Raw genomic sequence first — 22,243 nt, 5'->3', positions numbered from 1 at the left:
CTTAGAAAATGTTACAGATCTACTAAGGAGACTGCCTGCACTACGTTTGTCCGTCCTCTTTTAGAATACTGCTGTGCAGTGTGGGATTCTTACCAGATAGGACTGACGGGGTACATCAAAAAAGTTCAAAGAAAGGCAGCTCGTTTAATATTATCGCGAAATATGGGAGAGATGTCACAGAAATGATACAGGATTTGGGCTGAACATCATTAAAAGAAAGGCGTTTTACTTTGCGACGGAATCATCTCACGAAATTCCTATCACCAAATTTCTCCTCCGAATGCGAAAATATTTTGTTGACACCGACCTACATAGAGAGGAACGATCACCACGATACAATAAGGAAAATCAGAGCTCGTACGGAAAAATATAGGTGTTCATTCTTTCCGCGCACTATATGAGATTGGAATAATAGAGAAGTGTGAAGGTGGTTCTATGAACTCACTGCCAGGTACTTAAATGTGATTTGCAGAGTGTTCATGTAGATGTAGATGTGGATGTAGATAGTCTATGAATTCTGTCTTATTGCCTTTTGGTGCTAATAATCGACAGACAGGACACGGTGCTATATAGTCAGAGCCACGATGCAAAACGTTGATATTCAGAGGGGATTATTTTGTATGGCGAGCGCACTGCTTTCCACGAAGTAAGCAAAATGTCGTAGGGAAAGAAGAATTTAGGTTTCTCAATTTGTATGTAAGCGTGAAATGTGTGCAGGTAGTGTAGTGAACACTCAGTTACAGCTTGCCTTAACATTGTTCCGAAGCTCGACACATATGCCAGTTGCCGCTCATCGCTGGCTTCTCGTTACAATCGAGGAGGAAATTTTAAAGCAGATCACTAATTATCGACAGCCAACATATTCCGAAGAACGACTAGCATTTACTCTCTGGTTATTAGCAATTGGAGACATTTAGCTTAGTGATTGTTTCACATTTCAGTAGGTGCCAAATCACAGATAGTTTCTACCGAGCGAGTTGGCGCAGTGGTTAGCACACTGGACTCGCGTTCGGGAGGACGACGGTTCAATCCCGTCTCCAGCCATCCTGATTTAGGTTTTCCGTGATTTCCCTAAATCGTTTCAGGCAAATGCCGGGATGGTTCCTTTGAAAGGGCACGGCCGATTTCCTTCCCAATCCTTCCATAACCCAAGCTTGCGCTCCGTCTCTAATGACCTCGTTGTCGACGGGACGTTAAACACTAACCACCACCACCACCACAGATAGTTTCTGACGTCTGTGGTGACAGATGCGAAGCATGTCAAAGATTTTAGCGAAGTAGATATAAGGAAAATAACATCAATAACTTAATGAAATGTAAAATATGTATCCGGCCTGTCACACTGTCTACTTGATAAAACCTGCTACACACGTTGAACATTAACAGAACCGACAAACTGTAGGGACAGATTCCTGACTGGGAATGGACGAAAAAAGGTCCTATGAACATGTGTCCGGAAATGCATCGTTGCCACGGTCGGTAGCGCTGACCAACGACGGGTCTTCTGAAAATTGTTCAAATGGCTCTAAGCACTATGGGACTTAACATCTGAGGTCATCAGTCCCCTAGAACTTAGAACTACTTAAACCTAACTAACCTAAGGACATCACACACATCCATGCCAGAGGCAGGATTCGAACCTGCAACCGTAGCAGCAGCGCGGTTCCGGACTGAAACGCCTAGAACCGCTCGGCCACAGCGGCCGGCACGGGTCTTCTGACCTCGTACCGTGTGTTCCCTGTGTGTTGCAGGCTGTGCGATTGACGTAGCGCACTGTAAGCAGCAGAATGGTCCGATATTCATGCCGGGAACAAGACGAGGTGATGAAACTTCCTGGCAGATTAAAACTGTGTGCCCGACCGAGACTCGAACTCGGGACCTTTGCCTTTTGCGGGCAAGTGCTCTACCAACTGAGCTACCGAAGCACGACTCACGTCCGGTACTCACAGCTTTACTTCTGCCAGTACCTCGTCTCCTACCTTTCAAACTTTACAGAAGCTCTCCTGCGAACCTTGCAGAACTAGCACTCCTGAAAGAAAGGATATAGCGGAGACATGGCTTAGCCACAGCCTGGGGGATGTTTCCAGAATGAGATTTTCACTCTGCAGCGGAGTGTGCTTTGATATGAAACTTCCTGGCAGACTAAAACTGTGTGCCCGACCGAGACTCGAACTCGGGACCTTTGCCTTTCGCGGGCAAGTGCCCTACCAACTGAGCTACCGAAGCACGACTCACGTCCGCTACTCACAGCTTTACTTCTGCCGGTATCTCGTCTCCTACCTTCCAAACTTTACAGAAGCTCTCCTGCGAACCTTGCAGAACTAGCAGTCCTGAAAGAAAGGATATAGCGGAGTCATGGCTTAGCCACAGCCTGGGGTATGTTTCCAGAATGAGATTTTCACTCTGCAGCGGAGTGTGCTTTGATATGAAACTTCCTGGCAGACTAAAACTGTGTGCCCGACCGAGACTCGAACTCGGGACCTTTGCCTTTCGCGGGCAAGTGCTCTACCAACTGAGCTACCGAAGCGCGACTCACGTCCGCTACTCACAGCTTTACTTCTGCCGGTACCTCGTCTCCTACCTTCCAAACTTTACAGAAGCTCTCCTGCGAACCTTACAGAACTAGCAGTCCTGAAAGAAAGGATATAGCGGAGTCATGGCTTAGCCACAGCCTGGGGGATGTTTCCAGAATGAGATTTTCACTCTGCAGCGGAGTGTGCGCTGATATGAAACTTCCTGGCAGATTAAAACTGTGTGCCCGACTACTGGCAGAAGTAAAGCTGTGAGTACCGGACGTGAGTCGTGCTTCGGTGGCTCAGTTGGTAGAGCACTTGCCCGCGAAAGGCAAAGGTCCCGAGTTCGAGTCTCGGTCGGGCACACAGTTTTAATCTGCCAGGAAGTTTCATATCAGCGCACACTCCGCTGCAGAGTGAAAATCTCATTCTCAAGACGAGGTGATGTTTGTGTACGGCCAGGAAGGTGGAAAGAATCGAGCTGAGGACCTGCAACCAACCTGTCTGCGTGCTAGACACACTGGACGTACACGCTGACTTATGGTCTATGGTGCGATTTCGTATGACAGCAGGAACACTCTAGTGGTTACCCAACGCACACTGAGTGCAAAATTGTACGCCAGACTCCAATCACATCACACAGCATTTCAAGCCCCTTTTGGGCGTTTGCGTGTCCAACGGTCTTTTCAAACAGAAAATCGTGCAGGGAGACGGCGGACTGTCCTTACACCAGATTTGGAGGACCGGGTTCTACAGGACATTGTGGCGAACCCTAGTACAAGCTTCAAATCTGGTGTACGCACAGTCCGCCGCCTCCTTGCATGTTCGTCTGTGTGAAAGGACCCTTGATCACACAAAAGCCAAAAAAGGGCTTGAAACGTTGACTTGTGTGGTTGGTGTCTGTGAGGGTACTTTTTCTGGCACAGCTGTCCTGCCTCTCGACCGTTTCCATCTTCTTGGACATACACAAACATAATCTCGTCTTGTTCCTGACATGAATACCGGATCACTCTGCTGCTTACAGTACGCTGCGTCAGTCACATTGCCTGCAGTGCACAAGCAACACACGGCACCTGGTCAGAGGACCCGTCATTGTTCAGCGCTATCTACCTTGGCAACGATGCATTACCGGACACACGTTCATAGGACCTTTCTTCCTCCATTTCCTGTGTGGGTTGCATGTAGCGTGATCCCAAGTGGTTCAAATGGCTCTGAGCACTATGGGACTCAACATCTTAGGTCATAAGTCCCCTAGAACTTAGAACTACTTAAACCTAACTAACCTAAGAACATCACACACACCCATGCCCGAGGCAGGATTCGAACCTGCGACCGTAGCGGTCCCGCGGTTCCGGACTGCAGCGCCAGAACCGCACGGCCACCGCGGCCGGCCGTGATCCCAGGTAAACCACTTTTATCACGAAAATTCTCTAACGTAATAGTGATCCATGTAGCTACCATGAACTAAGCATGATCAAGCCTTTCGTATATTCTTAAATTTAATGAGCAAAACATACTGGGTGACTCAAAAGCCTGTTAACATTTGAAAATGCATTAACTCACGGAATAATGTTGGTAGAGAGGTAAAAATTGGCAGACATGTCTAAAATGATATTGGGTTTTATTGAAACCAAGAAAGAGTACAAAAACTGGCCAACAGATGGCACTGGACAGCAACGCGTCATTGACCCCGCATGAGAACCGTGTACAGAATGAGCTGTTGTTAGAGATAGACCATCCCTAGCCTGGCTGATAAACACCTGATGGAAGGTACAACTTTTATGCAAGATGGCTCTCTACCCCGTATTGCAACATGCGTGCAAGATCTCTTGCGAACTTCGTTTGGTGAGGATCACGTGCTGAGCCGACACTTCCGTCATGCTTGACCTCCAAACCTACCGTGATCGTCCGACCTCATTAGGGATGCTAAAAGACAATATCCGACGGCAATTTCTCACTGTATCTACTGATATACTGTACAGTGCTGTTCACAGCGTTGTCCCTCGACTGCAGGTATTGTTGATGAATGACGATCGATGTGTTGAGCGTTTGTTGTAAAGTGTGGTGTCACCGCCAGACACCACACTTGCTAGGTGGTAGCCTTTAAATCGGCCGCGGTCCATTAGTATACGCCGGACCCGCGTGTCGCCACTGTCAGTGATTGCAGACCGAGCGCCGCCACATGGCAGGTCTAGAGAGACTTACTAGCACTCGCCCCAGTTGTACAGCCGACTTAGCTAGGAAAGGTTCACTGACAAATACGCTCTCATTTGTCGAGACGATAGTTAGCATAGCCTTCAGCTACGTCATTTGCTACGACCTAGCAAGGCGCCATTACCCGTTTATATTGAGATTGTAATTATGTATCATCAAGAGCGATGTTCTCCAATTATGGATTAAAGTTAAGTATTACATCAACTACGTACTTTATTTGCTACTATAAATTCCCTTGACTGTTCCAGATCTCACGCCAGTCTGCGTGAGCTTAACGCGTGCCTTTCGGCATCCTCGCATAGTGACTTGGCTGTCTTGCCAGGTCACAACATAAAGAACATCATGTTTGCTATAAATTAACTGTTATGCTAATTATTGCTTTTGTATCATATGATGCGACACTTGTTGGTGCAATTTTTTGGGTTTCAGCAAAACTTCACGTCATTTCAAGCATTGTGTCAATTTCTTCCTCTGCACCCTACAAATTTTTCAAATGTTAACGGATATTCGCTCTTGTTTATTTTCAAAGAGGTATTTTGTGCTTTTCCTTTTTAATGAAGAGAAATATTAAGATGTGCTAATTCACTCCGTTCACGCCTGATGCAAGCAGGTAATTATATTATCTTTCTCAAGCCCCCAGTTTTACCTTTGAGTGTTTCGACAATTTTCCACCAGTTATATTTCTTTTGCTATGATCTTTGTGGTGCAGATCTCTCGGAAGCCACAACCACAAACGATATGTGCAATGGCGGAAAGGGAGAATCTCAATTCTAAGAAGGAGTTGTGCGACATGAATGAAATTTGGTAGGCGCATTTCTGCGTCTGACAGATGATGTCTATTCAAATTACGCGGCAGTCGTATATGAGTGAATCTAGTAGCCCTACTATGAGGGTGCAAATCAGGTTTACTTTAAATATACACTTTGAGATAGGACAAATACGCTATTATTAACACCTCACTGAGTTTGAACGGAAGCGTGTAGAAGGGGGCCCGAAAAGCTCGATCTTCCTTCTGTGATATTGTAGAAAGACTTGACTGGAATGTAGTCCCACTGTACATGACTGCTGGCGGCGGTGATGACGAGAATGTACGGTCTCAAGAAGATTGGGCTTCGGATGGCCACGTACCCCTTGTGAGAGGGAACACGATTTTCTCCAGCGTATGGCTCTGGCGCATCGTACTGCATCTGCAGCCACAATTTGAGCAGTAGCTGGCACCATAATGACACAGTGAACTGTTACAAATCGGTTACTTCAAGGGCAGCTCCAAGCCAGATGCCGTGTAGCGTGCTTTCCACTGACCTCAAACCACCGCCATTTGCGACTTCAGTGGTGCCAAGCGAGAGCTCACTAGAGAGGAGGCAGGGGTCTGCTGTGTCTTCTGGTAAAAGCTGGTTCTGCATCGATGCCAGTGATGGCCGTGTGTTGGCTAAAAGAAGGCGAGTTGAGTACCTGCAACCAACCTGAAAACCAGCTTCTACTAACTCAAACTTTAGTTGCTATCTTTGCTTCGTTTCAGCAATTAATTCCTCCCTGAGGTTTTCACCTTCATTATATCTCAACATGAATGTTCGTACGCTTTGCCTGCCTTCGCCCTGTGACATACCGACCCTATGCGGAAGGCTTACATAGGTCGGTTGGAGTTTACCGCTTCTGAACAACCGGATGCGGCTCTTCAACCAGTTCTTCAATACATACTGTTTCATTTTGTTTCTGTTGTTGCCATTTTTGGGCATATTGCGGTTGTGGTGTCCAGTGCTGTTGCGTAGTTGGCGGCGACATTGGTATAACATTTATGTTATTCACTGGCACGTTCCGGTCGTCGGAAGCGTGCTGTGTCTGCCAATTCGCAGGGCCAGATTTGTGCCATTGCTCATTCAAAGTGCGCATATTTTTGTTGCGAAGGAAGTGTTAAAACTTCCTTCGTTCCTCCGTTTCCTTTTTAAATTTCCGTTTCCGTTTCCGTTTCTATTCGCGGAACGGTTACTACTCCCATTGTATTGGTAGCCAGCCGAACCACTGTGACTATTTTGTTTGTTGCCACAGCGGTCGGCGTGGTAATCACTTTCTCTAATCTGTCCACCTTTTCTGGGACTGTTTCCATTCGTATTTATTTCCTTATTGTTCCTACTGTTCGATCCTGGCCCACTATTGCCACATTCCTTTTGCCTGGCATCTTCTTGTATTAAATCTAATAAATCCTTGGTGGCTATAAATTGTTCAAGGTCCGTATCAGGCACATGAACAAGCTTTTCCCTAATTGAAATTGATAAATATTACTGGGTGGATTGACATTCGTTCGTCAGTGAATACTTGGAACTGCCTGTGGTTAATACGCGACTCCTCATAATTTACCTGTCCGCCGCGATAGCTGAATGGTGAGCGTGACAGACTGTCGTCCTAAGGGGTCCGCGTTCGATCCCCGGCTGGGTCGGGGATTTTTTCCTCTCAGGGACTGGGTGTTGTGTTGTCTTCATTATCATTTCATTCCCTTTAAGAAAAAAAAAAAAAAAAACCTGTATGCGTGCTAGACACACTGGACGTACACCTGGAGCTATGGTCGGGGTGCGATTTCATATGACAGCATGAGCACTCTCGCGTCCATCCCACACACCCCGTCTGCAAAATTGTACGTCTATCTGGTGATTCAACCTGTTGTGCTACCATTCGTGAACAGCATTCCAGGAGGTGTTTTCCAACAGGATAACGCACGTCCACATACCGCTGTTGCAACCCAACATCCTCTCGAGAGTGTCGACGTGTTTCCTTGGCCTGCTCGATCACCAGATGTATCTCCAGTCTAGCACATATGAGACATCATCGGACGACAGCTCCAGCGTCATCCACGACCAGCATGCAGCTCCATCCCGCAAACTGACATCCAGCGCCTGCGTAACACAATGTATACAGCTTTGCATCCTTGCATTCAACATTCTGGCGTTAGCACCGGTCACTAGTGCACCAGCATTTGACATTTACAATGGCTTATCTCACGGTTACATGAAGCTGTGATCCTGCAATGTCAGTCACTTAAATATGGGTCATTCCATGTCAAGTGGCCTAAGGGTCCCCACTCGACCAACTCCAATTTCAACGAAAGTTTTACTTTTTTGATGTTGCAACTGAAAGGAATAAATAATCAATTTTGTTTCACCATTGTTCGGGATCTAAGAGACCTGTCGCGCTGAAGCTTTGTGCTTGTGTTCAACTTTTTGGGTATAATTGCTTAGTTGTAGTACAAAAGGTCAAACTATGGTAAATTCATCATAGTGTGCTATCAAAGTGGCTCGTAAGTCTTGTCGTACCAAATTTTGACTATACTTTATTGCCTTGTACCTACTGAAAGAATAACTTTTTGAAGCTGATACTTTAATTATCTGCAACCTGTCAGCATGTCATAAAGCTCTGCGAGTTATCTGAGCTCACCTTGTCTGATCAGAAAAAGTTGTTTTTATTTTGGAGACAGTCCGGTTTAGTGTCAACAACGTTTAGTGTCAACTATGGAGTTTGGTAACATGCTTCCACAATCAGTTTGAAGCACACTGTTGTGTAGTGAAGAGTGTTCAGATGTTGTGTGTGCCCTGTTAAGTGATGTAAAGTGTGTTGTCATTACTGGATAAACATCTTTTTTCCGTAAGTAAAAATTATTTGAAGGTACAGGGTGACTCTTTAGAAATGTTTATCAGGTTATTTAATTTTTTTCTGTTGTATTCTCAAGGAAGTTCCCATTATCTATGATTGTTTAATATTTTTCAGTTGGAAATATACACCACTTCTACTTTATCTAATACTGAAACAAACGTCAAATGGAAGCATAAATTTAATTGTAGTGTAATGGATATCAACGAGGTTTCAGAACCATGTGTCATTGGCCTTGCAGATAATTCTGTATGTCATCTGAAAACATACACACATCAACAAGGCCTCATTCCAATCAAAGAATTTTCAGTAGAGCAACAGGAATTAATAAACGAAAGAAGTGAGACATGTCTTACTGAAAATGCACAACTAAGCTTTCACAACAAAGCAATACTTATGGACAAATATGACTTTCTACAGAGATCTTGTTTTAATCCTTTTGGTGTAAACAACCATTCTGTTAAAAAGGGTTTACGGATTTTCGATGTGGAAACAGCAAAACAATTACAAGCCGTGACTAAGAGCAATGTGAAACCTGGTCAGAAGATCCGTCCAACTCGCAGAAAACAATTTTCAGCAAAGAGCAGAAAAATCACAGTCAGCTTCAAACCAGTCAGAAGATGAAGCATATCCAGAAGTATCAATCGATTCAAGCCTAACTGCTTTTGGGGTCTCCCCTCCAAAATTCCAGAGACTATCAAAAAGGGATGTGAAAGGTTACGCAAAACGAAAAATAAGCAAAGCTCAAGAGGCAATTGCGAATAACATTGTTGCTGCTAGAGGATTCGTCCCAAAAGATCTTCAGACACCTAGTACAAGCAAGACATGTCCTGATTGTGAAGATTATATGCGGAAGATTAAAGAATTGAAAGAGAAGTTCCAGTTGTCAAGGCAGGCTGGAAAATTGCAAATGCTGACATTAGTACCACAAAGCTGGACTATAAAAGAGACAATGCAAGAATTTTGTGTTTCAGAGAGGATGGTAAAAACACCTAGGAAGTTACAAGCAGAAAATGGTGCATTAGCTATGCCAAAGAAGAAGTGTGGCAAGGAGATTCCAGATGCCATAAAAAAAGAGTGGTAACATTTTTTCAGAATGAAGAATTTAGCCTAATTTGTTCAGGTGAAAAAGACTGTATCAATTAGAATAGAAGGAAAGAAAGTTTTGATGCAAAAATACCTTCTTCTGAATAATTTGAAAGAAATGTTTGCTGCATATCGACTTCAGCATGGTCCTGAAACTGGATTTTCCAAATTTTGCGAATTGAGGCCAAAATGGCGTATCACTGTGGGTGCAGCAGGAACCCACTCAGTCTGTGATTGCACTTTACACCAAAATATGAAACTGATGCTTGCAAGCACTCCAATTAAAGGAGATTATAAGAGTCTGATTGCTAAAACAGTGTGTTATTTGGAATCCAAAGACTGCATGCTTCATCGCTGTGAAATCTGTCCGGGAAAAGAACTACTGGAACATTTTTAGAAAGTATTTTTGAAGACAGTGATCCAGATGATACCACTGAGTTAAAACAGTGGATGACACTGATAGAGATACATTAGAAACCAAGCAGATAACCACCGAGGATTTTATTGAAGATCTGATTTCAAAAATTGACAAACTTTCCACTCATAACTATGTTGCAAAGAACCAGAGCAAGCACCTAACATGCATAAAAGAAAGCGGTAAGCCAACTGAACTGATCATATTAATGGACTTTGCTGAAAATTATTCCTTCATTGTCCAGGATGCAGCTCAAGGTTTTCACTTGAATAACAGCCAAGCAACTTTACACCCATTTGTTGTGTACTTCAGAAATAACTTGGACATCAGCAGCATCAGCTACTGTATAATAAGCGACAGCCTGAAACATGATGCAATCGCTGTATCGCTGTACATGCTTTTATAGTGAAATTAATAGAAGATCTAAAGTGTCTCCTTCGAGAAATCACGCACATGTAATACTTCAGTGATGGGTCAGCAGTGCAGTACAAAAATTTCAAAAATTTTCTGAATCTCTTGCACCATCAAAATGACTTTGGAATCTCAGCTGAATGGAACATTTTGCTACTAGCCATGGAAAATCTCCAAGTGATGGAGGAAATATAAAGTGCCTCGCAGCAAGAGCAAGCCTTCAAAGACCAACTGAGGACCAGATTTTGACACCAACTGATTTGTTTAAATATTGTACAAAGAAAATCAGAGGAATCTAATTCATTTTTGTTTCAAAAAAAGAAATTGAAACATAAAAAACTGAGCAGGAAGCAAGTTTCAAAAATGGCTGCACAGTATGAGGAACAAGAGAGAATCACCATTTTGTGCCATAAAATGAAAAGCAAGTTCGTATTAACAAGAATGGGCCGACGTCATTGCTTGTTAGAACCAACTGTAATTGCTATTAGTAACAAATTTCTGCAGATGAATTAATAATAACCGTAATATTTGGCTTGGGAACCATAAAGAGTGCGATTGGTACAAGTATTTTTTAATGTAATATAAAGGTAAGTTTACTTGGTACGACAAGATTTATGGGCCACTTTGATAGCACACTGTGATGAATTTACCATAGTTTGACCTTTTGTTTTACGGCGAAGTATTGTACCCAAAAAGTTGAACGGGATCACAAAGTTTCAGCATGAAGGTCTCTTACATCCTGAACAATGGTAAAACAAATTCGATCATTTATTCATTTCAGTCGCAATGTCAAAAAAAGAGCCTTTACGGAAAGGTGGCTCGTGGCCCCACCACACTACTTATGAAGCTGTAATTTGGCAGTGCTTCATCTAAGGTCTATATGTACATCCTGTAAAAATTTCATCAAAGTTGTAGCTTGTCTAAATTTACGCCACTTGACATGGAATGACCCATATGTTACCTGGATAAGTGTATCTCCGAAATTTTATTACTCTATATTAACAACTTATTGGTGCTGTGGTGTTTTTCCGTCAGTGTATATTCTTCTATCAACATCGTTACATCCTCTTTAGACCACTCTATCTTTCGCGCAACTCCTGTCAACAAGAGATGTAGACAAGACTTCAGACGAAAGGTTTCTGCACTGCTAAATCCGAAGCAGAGAGGACGTGAACTTCCTTTGATAGCTCGCTAAAAGACCGACAGCCAGCGGAGCACGAGCGAACTCTAGCAAATGCGGTTCGAATGCCGTTCGCCCGCTCTCACCTACCTAAACGAGAGAGAATTCACGTTCACTGTGCTCGTTCACTCCTGTACGCTTCGGTGTAAACCAGGCTTGACAGACTCATTAAGTTCGTCGAGAACAAGATGGAGGAAGGTAGATCAGGATTCGAAGTCCCGTCAGCAGCGATGCAAATTGAGACAGAGCAAATACTAAGACAAAAATGGAAGAGTGAATCGGCAGGGTGCTTTGCACCAGGCGTTCGTCTTAACTGGTAATACGGGAAGGTGGCTGGAGTGGGATTTGTACCTCTTTTCCCGAGTGCAAGTGCAGAAAATTAACAATTGTGCCATATTGCTCTGTCGTCGTGAACAATGCGCGTAGCTGTTCTCGGTAGAGAAGCAACTCTTAGTAACTGGGTAGCTTAGGGACACGTTAAGTCATCCAAGTGGCGTTCAGTCGAAAGAGTTGCAGTAGGCAACTGAGCCACTCACAATTATTATTATTATTATTATTGCCGATCTGTCATGCATGGAGCCTTGAAAATTCTTCACATTGCACGATTCTCCACCGCGTGTTCTGCGTTGCCTATCGTATCCAGGTCATTGTTGCAGAATTCCTAGCATATCTTCAAAAGAGAAATCGTTGTATTTTACAAAATTTCTATATCGTCTTTTTATGTCCTAGTATCGATGTCATCCAAAATTAGTTGTGAAGCAGCATTGCTAGCCAAATAGTTAAGGTAAGGTGAAGTTCCGCGTTCTGGCGCTAGACCTGTAGACGTGTCATCCTCCGATAATGGCGTCCTTGAATGTAGTGTGGAGGAGCATGTGGTCAGCATGTCACTCTGCCGGTCGTTGTCGGTTTTCTTGATCTTGGAACTGATAGCTCCATAATTGGCCTCACGAAGCTGAATTCCGTATAGACAATGTGAAAGTTTATTTAAAAGAATAGTAAAGTTGGACACTGAGAAAGTGTATGATCCTATGAAAAGGAACAGAATCTCTTAAAGCCTTAAAAAAAGAAAAAAAAGAAGGGGGAACTGAAAGGCTGACTGTGAGAAAGAGAAACAGCACCCCAGACTTTATCCTTAATGAATAAACTGAGTTGGCTAACACCCCTTTCCTGCAAAATTTTCAAAAATTATTTGCCACCCTCCAAAGGAAATAGTATTCCTACACCTATCTGCAGATCAAGAGGCAAATTTATATGTTACTAAAGTTCTCATTATGCTGAATGTAAATAAATAATGTACTGTTCTTACCCATATATTACTTTGACATGGAACATCTTTATAATTAGTGTAGCAGTATTCGCTCAAATATTCACAAAATCAATGTCTCTCTGTACTGGTGTAAAAGGCGTTTCAGCTACATAAGTGAATAATGATCTTTTTCCAAACATGGGGCATGTTTATAACGTTACGATATATCATAATATCTTTGACACTCATATGTTTGTGAACACTTTGTATCAATCAAAACACGCGGTGCATGTTAGAAGTCTGTTTTGTGACTAATATGAAGAGCTCAGTGATACAAATTTACGTGTGCAGCGGTAGGAATGTGGTGGAAATGTATTCAGTGACAAATATGAAGCGCTCAATTATACAAGTTTATGTGTGCAAAGATGGGAATGTGGCGAAAACTGCGAACGCGGTCTGCTGTATGAAAACTATGAAAACAAGCACTCCAAACCGGCATTTCACGTGAGTCACATCCCAATGCAAATCTTTAACGCAACCATCTGTGTGACGTGCTTATAATTGTGTATTATTTATATTTTAGGACAACTAATCAGTAAAAAAAGCACCACATGTTCTAATGAATGCACGAAAGCCGTCTGTCGATGAACTGTAATGATTAGAAACCGGTAGCGGTACCTTTTGATCCAGTATTCAGGTAGGTATCTGAAACGTGTGTGACAAAGAAAAGGCAAATGAGTAGGATCCGGGCCCTTCAGATGAAATTTCAAAGAAGCGGAACAGGACTTACTAGAATTGATAGCGTAAGAATGAGCGAAATAGTGAAAAAGAAGCCCATGAAAGAGACCAAACAAAAGATAAGAACAAGATGGTACGGCTAGGTTAAAAGGAAGGGAGTTGGCAGTGCACCGAGACAGGCCCATGAATGACAACAGGGGCCAACAGATTGAGAAGAAGACCGAGAGACAGATCGAGCGTTGAAGTGAAGTGAAGTGTGATAAAGAGAGAAAGACACTGGGTGGTACAGAGTGGAGAGAGAAACGTGAGAGGAGGAGAGGAAAAGATAGAGAGGCTTCGGTTGTAAACAGACCCAACCAGGGGCTGGAATCTGTAGAATATGACGACGATGACGATGATGACGAATGGTCAGTCTGGTGCAGCTCACTAGCACTGGTAAATCGATGATCCAGTTGCATGATTAGTAGTTTTTCGATATAAGCGCACATCTCACAGCATCGTGAGAGAATCTAATAGAGTTTACAAAGTGCAAATAAAAGCTGTAAAGATGTGCTTCAGAGGTCTAGTTGACAGACGATTGACCGCAAAGAGTAACAGTCCGGGGTCGATTTGTGGTCCGGCTCAAAGTTCTAGGCTCTCCGGTGAGCTAGCGGAAAGTACTGTCGATATATAACGAAGGTACGATTTTACGGAATATTTCACTTATTTAGAGAGGACGCGAAGAAGTCTGACAGTGATCCATCGCTGCTTTCTTCACTAACATAGGTAATGTGGGGTGTTCCCCAAGGACGCGTGAGAAAGCCACTCGCATGGACAGCGCGGCAGACGGAATATAGAGATCGTTCGATCACGATGAAGTCGAGAGTAAAACATGGTCGCTTACTAACTGTTTGGAAATTCTGAACGGCGGAGACACACATTTCAAATGGGGCAATAGGTGCTCTGTAGCTCTTAACGGCGCACATACCAGAAGGTCTTCAGATAAACAGAGAACGTAATTCTCTGTAGACTATAAAACGATTATAATCTCCATCGCATACGTTGTCACAAGGACCAGGCAGGTACGTTCAAAATTACGTAAACAGATTTTTAGTAGGGTATCATTTCAATTTAATGTGCACATCAACTTCTTTTTCTTCAACATTAGTTGATAACTGATTATGTTCTCCGCTGCACAGGCGTGGCTGTTTCTGTCTCTGCTATCTCACTTACATAGAAACGAGCAGTGATTTCTACACCAGACCTGTATGCCGCGCAGAATACTTGCAGTCCTCATGAGAGCCACACATACACGCCATTTGTGTATCTCATACTGGATAAGAGTGACCAGGAATTCACAGTTCTCATGGAAACTGTATGAGCATCCATGAATTATGGGAAATAGTCTCTGTAATAGATTTAATATCATTACAAAAATACCATATTACTTTTCGCGGAGAAATATTACGTGAAAGTCTCAAGGTGGGCAAGAAAACTTCTCACCTTTGTATCATGAAGGACAAGATACTGTTTGTGTAAAGTCTAATCCAAAAGCTCAGGCAGTTGCTTCCAAGAATTTAAATCATGAACAAAATCGTTGAAATCGTCTTGGGACAAAGAATGCGGCTCATTTCATTCAAGCATATACCTTTTTCTGTCCCCTGTATTAATATTCACCCACAATCATATTTTCAAGAATTACTGTGGTGCACAGGTCTTGTAGCGAATGGGAAATAACAACGGCGCATAGTATTTTTTGTTTTTCTTCGAGATGATTCCGACTACTGTTGTCAGACGAAAGTAATAAACTAATTTCTTATTTTATCTGTTGGGTCTCTTAAAAACAAGGAACCGCTATAGTCATATGACGTGTTTCTTTTAACTATCCTTTCAGGTGTGCTGCGCATGTAAACGACATACGGGGGGGAGGGGGAGGACTTTTTAGTCCTGATCGTTAATTTTAAATGCAAAATAATGTTCATAGCACTTTTTTTGTGTTTACGATATCAGGAGTTAGTTCTTCACAGACAATAAAATTTGTGCTATATGCGCAAATGATGGTGCAGTGGCAAAGGTTGCTCCTGGAAACCGAGAGTTAGCGGTATCGAATCCAGGTCGAACCACGGACGTTTTTCGCTCTGTCTTTAATTAGTATTCACCTCACAATGATGAGAAAATTCACCAGGAACGACACGTGATTCGGATTCCATGTTAAGCCGTAGGTTCTCTTTCCCCAGTTGGACAACTGGTGTTGGGCTACCCTTAGCCTTGATGGCAGCTTCTACTCTCGCAGGCATACCTTCAGTCAGCTGCTGGACGGTTTGTTGGGGAATGGCAGCCCATTCTTCACGGAGTGCTGCACTCAGGAGAGGTATCGATGTCGGTCAGTGAAGTCTGTAACGAAGTCGGCGTTTCATAACATCCCAAAGGTATTCTATGAGATTCAGATCAGGACTCTGTGCAGCCCAGTCCATTACAGGGATGTTACTGCCGTGTAACCACTCCTCCACGGGCCGTGCATTATGGTGCTCGATCGTGTTGAAAGATGCAGTCGCCATCCCCGAATTGGGAAGCAAGAAGGTGCTTAAAACATCAATGTAGGCCTGTGCTCTGATAGTGCCACGCAAAACAACAAGGGGTGCAAGCCCCCTGCATGAAAAACACGACCACACTATAACACCACTGCCTCGGAATTTTACTGTTGGCACTACACACGCTGGCAGATGACGTTCACTGGGCATTCGCCATACACACACCCTGCCATCGGATCGCCACATTGTGTACCGTAATTCGTTACTCCACGTAACGTTTGTCTACTATTCAATCGTCCAATGTTTACGCTCCTTACACCAAGCGATGTGTCTTTTGTAATTTACCGGCGGATGCGTACCTTATGAGAAGCCGCTCGACCATGAAATCCAAGTTTTCTCACCTCCCACCTAACTGTCATAGTACTTGCAGTGGATACTGATGCAGTTTGGAATTCCTGTGTGATGGTCTGGATAAATGCCTGCATCTTACACATAACGACCCTCTTCAAATGTCGGTGGTCTCTGTCAGTCAACAGACGAGGTCGGGTTGGACGCTTTTGTGCTGTACGTTTCCTTCACGTTTCCACTCCACTATCATTTCGGAAACAGTGGACCTAGGGATGTTTAGGAGTGTGTAAATCTCGCGTACAGAAGAATGACACAAGTGACACCCAATCACCTGACCATGTTCGATGACCGTGACTTCCGCGGAGAGCTCCATTCTGCTGTCTCACGGTAACTAATGACTACTGAGGTGGCTGATATAGAGTACCTGGCAGTAGGTGGCAGCACAATGCACCTAATATGAAAAACGTTTGTTTTTGGGGGTGTCCGGTCACTATGCATCACATAGTGTACATTATATTGCTATTTTACAGGTTTTTAGTATTTTTTTCGGAATAGAGCACATTATCCTATTTTTACATGAATTCCTAGATAAAAATATCTTTCGCATAACGAGTGTTTCGCATTGCAGCTGAGACTCAGAAGCGAATTATGGTCGCTAAGCGCGGGCCCACTGTAACGACAATTTTCAATGAAGCAGATCTCTTTTCGAATATCTCAAAGTCTGGATCTTGTTCATTTACTTATCTCTCGGTTCCTGGAAATAGTTTTCATGTTTTGCGTTTATTCGTAGTTAACATGGTGTACTATAAAACAATTTAAGTTGTATTCAATTCAAAATTAATGTTAAACAAGAGATTACATAAATTTAATAAGTAATAATTTCATGTTTGCTCAGGACCATGTTTTTGTATTACAGAACCCCAACAACTGAGACATGTACTGAGCTGGTTGTTTCGTTTACTTTCATTCAGATTCAAAGAAGACATCATTTGTTTTTATTTAACTGCGAGAATATTTTGTATAGTTTTTCACAAATTGTCGCACCAGTTTTTAGAAGATATTTTTCATCTCTTTTATAAAGCTCTATCAAATATCAATGATTTGCTTCACAGCAATCACGATTAACAACACGAAAGAAATGAGAAATGAACCAAGTGACAAGAAAAAATACAAACAACGTGAACACACGGCGTGCCAGTTACAATCTGAGATGAGCGCAACCGTCATTACACTCACATGGCAAAAACTGCTGCACTTCGTGCCTTCCCTTACTGATCCAAATCCTAGCAGCCCATTGTTTGGTTCGAAGCACGGTTACTCAAATGTTCCTAGTAACAGTGGTGCCAAATTTTGCACGTGAGCTGTGTGTGTGTTGTTGCAGCCATTTTGTGTCACATTTCAGCGTGAGCACTTTTTAAATGGGAATTCACAAATTGTTCTAGTTCCATGTGATGGTTTTACCAATGCATATGATCAGCACGAAAACTAAGTTGTCAGTACTTCATACGACACTGCCCCCGCACCGCCGTCCCCACCTGGCAGTAAATGTGCTCCTTCCCCTGTCCCCGCAAATCTCACAGAGGTGAAATCGTGATTACAGTCTGTACAGGACCTAGTGACCCTCGCCGATTTACACTACTGGCCATTCAAATAGCTACACCACGATGATGACGTGCTACAGACGCGAAATTTAACCGACAGGAAGAAGATGCTGTGATATGCAAATTAGTAGCTTTTCAGAGCATTCACACAAGGTTGGTGCCGGTGGCGACACCTACGACGTGCTGACATGAGGAAAGTTTCCAACAAATTTCTCATACACAAACAGCAGTTGACCGGTGTTGCCTGGTGAAACGTTGTTGTGATGCCTCGTGTAAGGAGAAAAAATGCATACTATCACGTTTCCGACTTTGATAAAGGTCGGATTGTAGTCTATCGCGGTTGTGGTTTATCGTATCGCGACATTGCTGCTCGCTTTGGTCGAGATCCAATGACTGTTAGCAGAATGAGGATTCGATGGGTTCAGGAGGGTAATACGGAACGCTGTGCTGGATTCCAACGGCCTCGTATCACTAGCAGACGAGATGACAGGCATCTTATCCACATGGCTGTAACGGATCGTGTAGCCACGTCTCGATCCCTGAGTCAACACATGGGGACGTTTGCAAGACAACAACCATCTGCACGAACAGTTCGACGACGTTTGCAGCAGCATGGACTATCAGCTCGGAGACCATGGCTGCGGTAACCCTTGACGCTGCATCACAGACAGGAGCGCCCGCGATGGTGTTCTTAACTACGAACCAGGGTGCACGAATGTCAAAACGTCATTTTTACGGCTGAATCCGGGTTCTGTTTACAGCAACATGAGGGTCGCATCCGTGTTTGGCGACATCGCGGTGAACGCACATTGGAAGCGTGTATTCGTCATAGCAATACTGGCGTATCACCCGGCGTTATGGTATAGGGTGCCATTGGTTACACGTCTCGGTCACCTCTTGTTCGCATTGACGGCACTTTGAAAAGTGGACGTTACATTTCAGATGTGTTACGACCCGTTGCTCTACCCTTCATTCGATCCCTGCGAAAGCCTACATTTCAGCAGGATAATGCACGACCGCATGTTGCAGGTCCAGTACGGGCCTTTTTGGATATAGAAAATTTTCGACTGCTGCCTTGGCCAGCACATTCTCCAGATCTCTCACCAACTGAAAACGTCTGGTCAATGCTGGCCGAGCAATCGGCTCGTTACAATACGCCAGTCACTACTCTTGATGAACTGTGGTATCGTGTTGAAGCTGTATGGCCAGCTATACCTGTACATGACATCCAAGCTCTGACTCAATTCCCAAGCGTATCAAGGCCGTTATTACGGCCAGAGTTGGTTGTTCTGGGTACTGATTTCTCAGGATCTAAGCGCCCAAATTGCGTGAAAATGAAATCACATTTCAGTTCTAGTGTAAAATATTTGTCCAATGATTACCCGTTTATCATCTGCATTTCTTCTTGGTGTAGCAATTTTAATGACCAGTAGTGCAGTTTCGTTTCGCAGGGGTCGGGAGAGTTCGACAGACATCCATTTCTCACCGCTGCAGGCCTGTACGCATTTGAAGTGTTCAGCGGGTGTAAATTAAATTGGTATTTATTACTACAAATAAGTACCACATCTGAACGTGAGTGACTTTACAATGTTCTTTTACGAAACCTTTTCACTTCGGTGTGCCTTTTCAACCATAGCAGATGCGTACCACGAAACATATGTTATCGTCGCCCATACTGCAACCTGCAACCGTGACCCCTCTCGCAACCCCCCCTGGAGCGAACGTTTGCGAACCCCACGAGTGTCGCGACCCATAGGTTGAAAAACACTAGACTAGAGAGAAAAGGGAAAGGGGGACTTGTGTCCAGCCTTTTTTAAGTCATTCAGTTGATTCAATTGGCTTAGGTAAAGGGAGAGAGGATGACGTTGATTTTGAAGTCATAACTGGTACAGTGGATGGGCGACTTTGAAAGGGAACCTTATCCTGACACATGACGGCCATCAGGCTACATGTTGACCTTGAATATATCACACACAATTTCCTGAGAGGCGGGATCGGAATGACAGGTTATACAGTGATCTTTAAGTTGGAGTTTGAAACTGCCTTAAACACTACTAACAAGGCAATCTTCCCACAACACCCACCTAGCTGATAGCACGTGAAAAACTGAACGCAGAACAAGCATGAAAACAGGTGTACTGAACTGTGAAAAAAGAAGTAAAATAGAGACAACGAACTTTTCGAGCTCAAAATGTGCAACATCGAGCGAACTACAGTAACCACGGCGTCATGGTTATGTGGTTACGGTGTTGTACTGCGAAAGGGCCCCATTTGTTTTCACAAAACTATGTAGTCTCTGTTCGGTTTGAAGTGTCTGTTCTCGTTCTGTCATACTATGCATTGGTTTCAGCTTGTAAGTAATGTGGCAAGAATTTTTTACCGTCTCAGTTGAATGTGGCAGCACTGGCGCATATCGCACACACTTAAATTTTAAGCTCGTGAAGATAAGTAATTAATTCTGTAATAACTGTCAATTAAGTTAATATTACACCATAATTACGTTAATTCGAGTCTGTTTTATATTATCGATTCAAGGTTTCATTCGTTTCAAAGTATTTCTTGAAAAAAACAAAAACATAACCGAAGGGCCGGTTTCCGTGTACTTTAGACGTAGGTTTCCATACAGATTTAAGACATTTCTTTAACTATTAAGTGAAGAATTTACGTTGTTTTCATTACTACTATATTTAGTAGTGCCGTATCTACTGGGGGAATTAAAGGTTTTAAGTTCTATCTTTTATTTCCTTTCAAACGCGTGAAGTACGTACCGCGCATACTGAGGCCTAATTTTTCGGGTATACAAATTGTGAGCGTACAAGATATAATCTGTGGCGGTTGCTACGGGGCCGTGGCGAGCGGCTAGAGTTTGCACAGCCATGGGAAGGCCCGGAGTTGGCAGGGGCGCTTATGCCTGTGTTTGCGCGCTTGGAGAAATTTATATGCCATAGAAAAATTGATAAAAACAAAACTAAGAGAGACACAGAGGTGCGAGTTGGCACTCACGGACAGAAAAATATGTAAAGCTAAATTATTCAGACGTGCCACAAAAATACATAATAGTTTAAAAGTTTTTGTTGTCTTAAAAATTGCAAATTTATGAAAGTTCAAAAGCTAATATCTCGGCGATGCTTTGACCGATTAATATGAACACAGTGTCTACGGATGCGGCTAGTAGAGCTGCATCGAGCAATCGTAGCCGAGTCAGCATAGTGTGTACCATTTTTGAATGAGAGGTCGGAATATGGGATTCGACTGAGAGAAACTGTGTTTTTGGTAATAAATAAATTTAAAGAGACGTAACTAGCGGCATCATTCTAATGTTTAAAGAGGCAGATGAGTAATTAAGTAGGTATTTTTATTTGTTTATTTATGTTAAGTATCAAAAAGCTGGGAAAAGCATTACCTCGCTACAAGGACTTTATTTGTGAAAAAACGGTGGCAAATACAGATAATTGGACCATAAATTGTTATTGAACGGAAATTTTCCATTTTTTCCAATGTATCATATGTGTTTTTGTGTTTAATTTTAGAATATTCGTCATTCTTTTTGTCAAACATCGCTTTGAGTTAGGCAGTCGTTTCGAGGGTGCATAGGGCAGCCATCTTTGAGGACAGTTGCTTCTGAGTAACGCTAAGAGCCAGACGTGCCGCGCATCTGGGGATAGTTGTAGCCACGTTCCGGGACAAGTATGTAGGAAGCGACGTTCGAAAGCGATCAAGTGGAGCGCAATATAGTGGCTTAGGACAGCAGACAAGAGTGTATTTTGTGAATTGTGAACAAACTGTCGAGTGCTGTGATCGCAACATATGAATTTTATTGTGAAGGGTTGTAGCATCAGTTGTTAAAGGCCGCCCTTACGTAAAAGCCCCACAGACTGCATTTTGAGTGTTTAGTGAATACTGAAGATAAATAAACTATTTGTTCAAATTGTAAATCAACGTGAGTGACTCAATATTTTAAATTTAACTGCAATACCTGTCTGCATTGTTTTGTTGTATTTTATTTCAGCTTAAAAATCGAGTTTACGACAGGTGTGAGCTGGCACCCTATGACGGAAACGTAGCCAAACATTGAGACCAGCCACGTCTCTGGGGCACTCAAGCTGAGTGTAAAAAGTGTATATATTTTCGTTTGGCTCGAGCCAAACTATTCAAACTTCGATGAGTAGTGCCCAGTACCGTCGTAAAGTTTTGATTTTCAACGTCAGTTTAACTGCATTACATTACTATATTTATAGTATACACGTATATTAGTGTTCCACATAACTTTAGTGACTCTTGTGATCTGTAGTTAATAGAGTATTACTGTTATTGCCGAGATAAATATTGTAAACAACCATGA

General features: G+C 43.1%; 2 non-coding genes across 2 annotated transcripts; one reads left to right on the top strand and one right to left on the bottom strand.

The window, feature by feature from the left end:
• Positions 1-1,851: 1,851 nt before the first annotated feature.
• Positions 1,852-1,926, bottom strand: Trnal-caa. The gene has a single exon. It is a non-coding gene; the product is annotated as a tRNA-Leu (tRNA).
• Positions 1,927-2,803: 877 nt separating this feature from the next.
• On the top strand, positions 2,804-2,878 carry Trnas-cga. The gene has a single exon. It is a non-coding gene; the product is annotated as a tRNA-Ser (tRNA).
• The last annotated feature ends 19,365 nt before the right edge of the window (positions 2,879-22,243 follow it).

Source organism: Schistocerca piceifrons, chromosome 2 (genome assembly GCF_021461385.2).
Source record: "Schistocerca piceifrons isolate TAMUIC-IGC-003096 chromosome 2, iqSchPice1.1, whole genome shotgun sequence".
In the NCBI taxonomy this organism is placed as follows: Eukaryota; Metazoa; Arthropoda; class Insecta; order Orthoptera; family Acrididae; genus Schistocerca; species Schistocerca piceifrons.
The sequence above is the reverse complement of the archived record's forward strand: the minus strand, read 5'-3'. Positions and strand labels throughout refer to the sequence as shown.